This window comes from Solanum pennellii, chromosome 8 (assembly GCF_001406875.1).
Source record: "Solanum pennellii chromosome 8, SPENNV200".
NCBI classification, from domain to species: domain Eukaryota; kingdom Viridiplantae; phylum Streptophyta; class Magnoliopsida; order Solanales; family Solanaceae; genus Solanum; species Solanum pennellii.
This window is the reverse complement of record NC_028644.1, coordinates 53,196,172-53,205,997: the sequence shown is the minus strand read 5'-3', so window position 1 is coordinate 53,205,997 and position 9,826 is coordinate 53,196,172.

Genomic DNA, 9,826 nt, shown 5'->3' with positions numbered 1-9,826 from the left:
ATAGATTGAGTGACTTTCTGAGGAAAGAGTGGATAGTTGAGTGACTTTCTGAGGAAAGAGTGGATAGTTGAGTGACTTTTGAGGGAAAATTGAAAGTTGAGTGACTTTCTGAGAGAAGAGTGCATAGTTGAGTGACTTTTGAGGGAAAATTGAAAGTTGAGTGACTTTCTGAGAGAATAGTGCAAAGTTGAGTGACCATCTGAGGTATTAACTCGTAAAATTTAGGTTGAAAATGAGAAATATATTCGAATTTTGATCGAAATTGTTGTTACGATACCAAACTTTATGAAGGACTTTTTTACCCCTGCACTATTTAATAATGTATTTTAGGACATCATAAATATTGCATCATTTTAAATAGTGTTGTGTCCACGTGGACACATATATACTTTTAAAATATATTGTTAAAAAGTGCAGGGGGTAAAATGTCATTCTTAAAGTTTGGCAACAATGTCAGCTCAAATTGAAGTATTTTTCAGATTTTTTTCCTAAAACTTATTTTTTTCCCCTTAAATTTCATATCATATTGAATTAAGAAAAACAAATTAAAATAAGTTTGAGTCAAGTAGTTAATAACTAATGGATCGACTTTAGTGCTTTTTGCTGAATAAATGTCATTTAAGTCACCATTTTACCTACGACGGTAAAGTTTTTGCTTTGTAAGTATCATGTATCTCATAGGTGCTTTAGAGTTGGTTTGACATTTGTTGTTAGGAGGTTAAAAGTGTCTTTTGAGACAGAGAATAATTTTAAAAAAAACTTAAATGTTTGGTAAATTCTTAAAACAATTTTTAAATAAAAGAAAAAATAGGCTTCTATTGTTGGGAAGAAATTACAAATTTCTGCTTGTTAAAAAAAGGCAGAAGCAGAAAATTATTTTTTTGAAGATTAAAATATCTTTTTCCTGTATACATATTTACCAATATATATCTCATTAATTAATTAGCATATCTCATAAATTTGATTATGTTTCATTCAAAAATATGATAACTTTTTTTTTATTTTACATTTTATATGTTATTTTGCGTTTTACTTTACGGAATTAGTAATAGTTTTGTAGGATAAAAAAGATGGAGGAGTTTATCTATTCTTGTGGTGAACTTTTCGTATATAGCAGTCTAATTTATGGAATGAATTTTAAATTTATTTTGTTTAATATTTTTGCAAAATGATTTGATGGACTCCTGTTCTTGTATCAGTTTGTATTAAAAACCCTTTTACTTATGTCTTTGTCATCTAGACCCTTACACTCAATAAAAGACAATATATCAAACCCCTCTGACCATTGACCATGCTTATGTGTCATTAAGATGGTTGAGTTGGCAAGAGAGTGAGGCTAAAGGCCTATTAAGGCAAGTGAGCAAGCGAATGCCGTATTTTAATTTTAAAAATATTTAAATTGTAAGAGAATAATATAATAAACTTAAAAAGAAAAAAAATATCATTTTTCTTCAACCAACCCATATGTTTTTTCAGCCATCCATCTTTGCCCTACCCTTTTTTTATTCTTCCATCTTTTTTGGCAAAATGATCTGCTACAGCAGACTCCAGAGGTGGAGGGGAGCCTTTGTACGCCGGAGGCAATGTGTTTCTTGGCCTTCTGGTAAGTCGGAGAGGAAGGAGAGCATAGGAGGTTCCTAGTGCTTCACATTGCTCGACAATGGCGAGGAGCCGCACCGATAATGGCGAGGAGCTAGTGCGGCGATTTGTGGAGGTTGGAGAAGGACGAAAGAAAAATGGTGAGTATGTGTAATGAAGATCACTACAAGAAAATCATGAATTACATGGGGATGTTTCTGGGAATTAGTATGAAATTTACAGGAAAATAAGTTTTCTGCCAATTTCATACTAATCCTCAAGAAAACCCCCATGTAATTCACAGTTTTCTTGTAGTGGATGTAGACTGGTGAGGGAGATCGTATTTGTAGTTTCCTTGACAAGAGGAGTGGCAACAACATCGACTTTCTTCGGCAGTTGGGACAGTTTGCTGTGAAACTGGATGATGCTAGGAGACTCAAAAATTTAATTTAAAATAATAAATTAAAATTAAATTTGTCAAAATTGCATCAAACTTTATGATTTTTCTTTTGTCAAAAAAGATATTATTATAAAAAGGGATAAAAAAGATGTGGCAAATTTTATCTGACATGGAGTGTGACATCACGCGATTGAGAGCCACGATGTGTTGAAAAAGTTCAACATGTTGAGTTTAGATGGGTTCGGGGGTCCAGATGACAAAGAGGTAAGTAGAATGAGTCACAATACAAACGCATACAAGTACAGGGATCCACAAAATCATTTTGCCTAATATTTTTAATTATATTTAAATCTTCATGTTGATATTATATCAATACTTAATTTATTTATGTATGTATGTCTATATAATACTGATTTAAAATTTGAATATGTACATATGAATATAATTAAAAAATTATAATAGATATTTAAAAGAGTAAATTTTAGGTTTAGTAAACATAAAAATCATATTTGTACGTTATAGCTATAGTTTGCATAATTGCGCGTCATAGCAAACTTTATGTTTGTTGTGGCTATTAATATGTATATTTCGGTATACTTATACAAAAATATCAATTGTATAAGTATATTTGGAATAAGAAAGTATTCTTTTTTATATAATTTGTGTTTGTATAAAGCGAAAAAAAGAGAAAGACAAAAGATAACTGGGCAGGGGAAAATTTATATTGTATAATTATAAGTGTTTAGAATGAAAATATATGTATTTGTATTTATATACACAGTTTTCTCTCGCTTTATACAATCACAAAAACAATACATTTTGTGTTTGTATAAAGAAAATGAGGCGAGAGAAAGCGGCGAGCGAGATATCTAAGAGAGAAGCGAATGAAAACATATGTATTTGTGTTATATATATAATTTTCTCTCTCTTTATACAAACACAAACATAATTTATAGATTTGTGTTTGTATAAAGTGAGAAAGGCGAGAGAGAGTGACGAGCGAGATCAGGAGAGTGGCGAGCGAGATATCTGGGGAGAGAGGCAAATGGCAAAATTTTGTTACGGATTAGAATTAAATGAAAATGTGGTTATAGCATTTAATTAAATTTTGAGTTTGCTATTTTATACCATTTTTCCTATTTAAAATAGTTTCTCTCTGTTTATAATAATTTTAATATTAAAGTACATTGACAATCACCCTTTTTCATAACTTCGATTCTAAGAAAAAACATTTTACATAAGATTAACCCAACATAATTTGCTTATTAAAACAATTTTCAAAAGAACTAACCAAACACAAATTGTTTTCTTCAAGGCAAAACGTTCCGGTGAGGCAGTTGAGTCCAACATGTTGTTGTCACGTCCTGAGAGCACCCCCTAAACGTGACACGACGTACTTGATCCCGAAGGAATCTCATACAAGTTCTTAGCATAATCATCATTGCATAAGACATTGAATCATGTGGAATTTAAAACCCTTTTTACAATCGATTTCAAACTCTTTCATCATAGAAAAGAAAATGTCTAGACGTCATCTCATAAACCGTCTAAGTACAACATAGAAGTCTAACATAAGAACCATATCCCTTTACAATAGAATTGTCTCATAATAGGAAACATAAGAAGTCTATTAGTCTATTACAATAGAAAGAAACGTAAGTGACATTATGCTTGACCTCGAAACTTGAGGACATACCAAAGTCTTGTAGGAAAACAATCCAAGCCTTCTTTTCTTCACAATGAGGACATACTAGCCAAAATCTACACTTAGTAGAAAAATACGAGAAATATGGGTTAGTACAATTAGTTTGTACTAAGTATGGAGGCCATGCAATTAAAATCACTTAAAACATGCAAAAATGAATTTTTAGTTAAAACCATGCTATTTCAAGTTGAAAGTCATAATGCACATTCAAAGAATACATAACAATACATACTATAAGATGAAGAGACATCCATGATCACAAGTAACACTATAACAAGTCATATTTCATAACTTAACACATCATATCATAAAGACACCACCCATAACCCCATTTTAAGTTCATGTGTGTAATGTACATATGAAGTCTCATACCCCCATATATATACTAAGTAAAGCCATCAAGAAGTTACTAGTGTAATTACATACATAATAAATATCATAATAGGTGAAATCAACCTTAACATCATTCATAAGTTTCTATACATAAAGGACTCACGCAAGAACTCCTCTTAGACCCACTTGTGCAATGTATAGGTAAAGTCTCATACCCTCACCTATACTAAGTAGTACCTCTCAAGAATCCCTAATTAAAGTTCATATTCTTAATCATAGGTCATATTCATATTTTAATTTATATTCTTAAAACATAGGAAGATTTGCAATAGTCGATATAGACCATGTGAGTTATATGGAATTTGGTGTTCTACCCTCACACCAAAAAAAGGTGTTTCACTTGCCTACGATGAAACTAGTTATACCTAATTATAAGGTGGATCAATTAGCTAAGACCTATGCGGGCACATAGTTATGAGATATGGATATTTCTTTTAGAAACCTTATACTTCTAACGTGCGGGTTTTCATCTCATGAGACACCGTAGTGGGAACCCAACTACTAATGTGAAAAAACTCATCTCATAATCATATTCACTCGGTGCTAAGCACAATTTCCCTGTTAAAGTAAGATTAAACCTTTACTTATGTATTAGTTCATAAAGAATGCCTTACGAATTCAACCTCTCACATATATCATTTAGCTCAAAGGTTCCAAAGATGAGAATAACATTTCAATCATAGAACCAAGAACATGTGAGAATGTTCTTTTATATCATAGTCCTATAGTGTTTATGAGAATCACTTTTCATTCATCACACCGACACTACTATAATCATAACATAACATTCATGTTCATATCATAACATACTTGATCATAATTAGGGTTGTTGGAGAGACGAATCATGACTCAACACCACAATTAATAAATCAATTAAGCACCTCCATCATAAGTTGATAAACAATTAAAATAAGACTTTTCATCAAATTGAAAACCTTCATTCATAGCCTTCACAGCTTCCTTCAAGATCCAACCCTAATTTATTGTTATTCATACATCATATAGGATAACATCATCATGTAATAGTGAATTCCATAAGTCACATGTTGTGGTAGGCCTTCCACCAGAGGCAGTTGCAGTCCTTATACATGTTGTGGTAGGTGTCACACTTGAACCTCCATTTACACTTGATTGACTTTATAATCCAGCATTTGTAAGATCACATGCTTTATCACTTTTAGCAGTTCCATTGAAGTTCAAGCATTTTTCTACAAACATATCTTAAAGTCAAAAGTATAACTAAAAAGAGTAAAATTCAGTAACAGAAAGACATTAAAGAACAACTTATCAGAGTTGGACATCCTTTCTTGTTATGTCTAAAAGTCTTACACAGAGAATATTTCATTTTTCTTCCTTTCCTTGTAGCCTTTCCAAAAAAATTCTTGACAAGCTCATTACTATATTTTCTTCTTTTTTTACTTGGTCTTCCTAGCATCAAAGTAATTTCAGATGGTTCAATGGTTGATTTTGTAATGTTTGGCCACATTTTTATGTTTGTCACAAGCTAAACCTGTTATATGCTTTCAAGTATGTTTTCTTCTTATACGAGTTATCAACAAATGATTCAACAACTCAATCCTTATAATGATTTTATGTAAGTGCATAGACACAAGAAATTCCTTTTATTTGTCATACCCTACAATCATACACCTTTGTTTTTTAGGTCAACAACATGTTTATATGGTGGATCATGAATCTCAAAGTCAAAATTATCAATAAACTTAATCTCATAATCATCTGCAATTTCAACATTTTGCTTAAGTTCTTCCATAGCTATTTGTGATATATTAGTAGTCCATTTTTCTAAAAATTTTCTCATTTGATTCATTTTTTTCATGACCTTGACTCTTATCTCCTCTAGCATAGTGATAATTGATTTGAATCTAACAATCAAATTTCAACTATTGAAAGTCTCACACATGTTGTTGTCAACATCATTTGCTATGTTCTTTGAAATAGCTCTACATCATGCTTCTTTATTATACTTTGAGAAAATAGTCTAAAACCCTCCAATCTATACCTGAAATTCCAACTACATACTCTAACTTTACGGGTGCCTTATTACCCCTGAACATTTTAAAAGTGAAATATATACCCACTTAAAAAGTCTTACCCAAATTTATGTTAAGTAGTGAGATACACTCGTCTACCACATCATTTTTTTAGTACAAAAAGTTATATTTTGTCTTTATTTTATATTTTCCTTTCTCTTTTTCTCTTTTGTTGTTAATTCTCTTTTGACTTTTCTTTGACACTAATTTTTTCTTCATTGATATGAAACCATAAGCACATTACCTTGTTCTTTCTTTCTTCTTCTTTATATTTTTTTTAAAAAAACAAATTTTTGGTGGCTGTTACACTATTTTATTAATTATCAAAATTAAATGTTACAAATTTCAAAAATCATTAATAAAGGTTTTGACGCAGTCCACTATGATCAGCTCTATCTGTTCCTCTATAAGCTTTCCTAATATTTGGATAAATTTCTTAACAATCCCAAGGTGTTTCCATTGTCGCCGACACCCCCTCGCCAACACCTTTAATGATGTTCGAAAGGTATTATTTTATTTTATTTTCATAATTTTAGTGAATTTTCATTCAAGTAATAATGATAATAACGTTGAATCGAATTTGATTCTATCAATCGAAGAATTAGATGACAACATTGATAAGTCGTGTGGTTAAGTAGTTTTCGAAAAGTGAGTCATATATTAGAGTTGGATATAATAGCAAATTTAAAGTAAATTTGTGATTCGAAGTACAAAATTTTTTTTTTGCTATTTTTAGTCTCGTTGTCGTGGTCACTGTCTACGAAAAATATTTTTAGCATTTTAAAAATTATTCTATACGACTTACTTTTGAATATTTTTTAATTTGCTATTACTCAAAATTGAATAACACATACTATGATAGATCTGGAAAAGGGGAAAATAGCGGTATGACAATGGTAAACTTAGTATCTGAGAATGCAAAATTGAATTATATGATAAGAACAAGGAGGGTGGATTTCTTCTAGAAAAAAAGAGAGGAGAAAGATAATACTAGTGATAGCTGAATAATGAAATAAGTTTATGATATTTTTCGGAGAAATTTTGAAGAGAAAAAGAAAGAAGACAAAAAAAAATTAAAAGAAAAGAGAAATAGAAGTAAAACATAACATAATTTTTTTTAAAAAAAAATGTTAGAAATGAAAAGAGGAAATTACTTGCAAAATTAAACTTTTAATTAAAAAAAGTGTATCTCACTCTTTTTAAAAAAGTGAATTTTCTTTGCCATCTCAGCATAAAAGGTGACAATAATTTCATTTTAAAATAGTTCAAGGGAGTATTAGAATCATCATGAAGTATAGGTGTGTAGTTGAGAATCTGACTATAGGTTGGGGAGGCTTTTGACCATTTTATCTTATAATTTAACAAATTTTTCACAATGCATCATCCTAACTTACTCATGTCATCAAGTTTTACCTCCTCAAATGATGTCTTGTTAACCTGCTAGAATGTTCTTCTTCTTTCTACACTCTTTCAATCTTTCTTGCAATTTTCCCATATATGCATGCACACCATTTAATTTCAACATTTGACAATAATTCAACAAGTGCAAGATGAAGACCTTGTCAAACAATGAAATTTAGATACACGACAATGTTTAATATCATTACCAAAGAAAGTTAAAAGAACAAATTTGACAAATAATTAGTAATATCTACTTTCGGCATATCAGACATCATTGTTAGTCCTTCACCTTCAGTCTTTCTAAGTTTCAAATCATGTTTGATGCACTTAAAATATCAAGACGATATGTCCTTGGTTTGTTTATCAACTACTGCTCATGCTATAGGGTATATATGATTATTTCCATCTTTAGAAATGCAAGATAATAGTTCACTTTCACATAGACTCTTGAGAAATGTACCACCTAAATCAATAATTTTTATATACCCCTCTTTCCGTCCACTTTTTAAGGCACCAAGCAAATATAAATGAGGAATTAAAGACTACAAAACTTGAAACTTTTGTATCTATTAAGACATCCAATAACATAGTTCTATGAAAAGGGGTGTTTATGGGCATCTATGTTTGTCTTTGTGCCTTAAAAAGTGAAATGAAAAAAAAGGTGTAGAAGGATTTAATTTATTGGTCTAGATGGTGCATTTCTTAAGAGCGTATGTAAAGGTGAACTATAATCTTGCATTTCTAAAGATAGAAATAATCAGATATACCTTATAGCATGGAGAATAGTTAATAAAGAAACCAAGGACACATGATCTTGATTTTTGAAGTGCATCAAACATGATTTGAAACTTACAGAGATTGAAGGTGCATGACTAACATAGATGTCTCATATGAAAAAAAAAGGTGTTACAAAATCATTTGTCAAATTTATTCTTTCAACTTTTTGTTAGTAATTAATATTTAATATTGTTATATGTCTAATATTCTTTGTTTAACAAGACCTTCATCTTGCGTTTGTTGAATTATCGTCAAATGCTAAAATTAGATGATGTGTTAAGTGAAAAGTGAAAGAAATAGTGGAGGGGTGAAGAAAGGAGAAGAAAATTCTAGCAGGTTGTCGGGGCATCCTTTGAAATCCTTTTACAGGTAAAACTTGATGAAATGAGTCAGTTAGGACAAGGCATTGTGAAAGATTTGTTAAAGTATAATAAAGAAGCACGATTTAAATCATATTTTAATGAACATAGCAAGTATGATGTGGTTGAAAACAACATGTGAAAAACTTTCAATAGTTGACTTTTGGGCGCTAGATTCATATCTTCATCACTATGCTAAAGAAAATAAGAACCAAAGTTATGAAGAAAACGAATCAAATAAGAGAAATTTAAGAAAAATGGATTATTGATATATCACCAATAATTATGGAAGATTTTATAAAAAATGTTAAAATTGCAGATTTTGGCTTTGAGATTCCTGATTCACCATATAAACATATTATTGGCCTAAAAAAGGTATGTAGTTGTATGTCATGACAACTAAAGGAAATTCCTTGTGCTCATGCACTTACAACATGTCATTATAATGATTGGATTATTGAGTCATTTCTTGGTCACTAGTATAGAGGAAAGAGATATATATATATATACATATATATATATATATATATATATATATATATATATATATATATGTAATAGGTTTATTCAACTTATGACAAACATGAAAATGTGATCCAAAAGCACAAAATTAGCCATTAAACCACTTGAAATTACTGGCATGCAGGAAGATCATGTAAAAAAAAAAGATAGTGATGAGTCTGTCAACAAAAAGTTTTAAAGCGAAAAGGAAGGAAAGAGAAATGAAATATTCTCTGATAAGTTATGCTTTAATGTCTTTCTGTTACTGAATTGTACTTTTGACTTTAAGATATGTTTGTAGAAAATATTGAAAATTCAACTAATGAAATTGGTAGGAGTGATAAAGCCTCTGATTTTACAAATGTTGGAATAAAAAATCAATCAAGTGTAAATTCAGGTCCAAGTATGACGCCTACCAAAACAGGTGTAAGGGCTGCAATTGCCTCACATCTGGTAGAAGGCCTACTAGTGCTACATCAAGTGTTGTCAGGATTGCAATTGCCTCAACATCTAGTGAATGGCCTACAAATATTTCATCAAGTGGTGTAAGAATTGCAACTGCCTTAACATTTGATGGAAGGCCTACAAATACTTCATCAAGTAGTGTGGGGCCTGCAACAAGTCCATTTGGTACTCTACAATCAACTTATAATGCAACTGA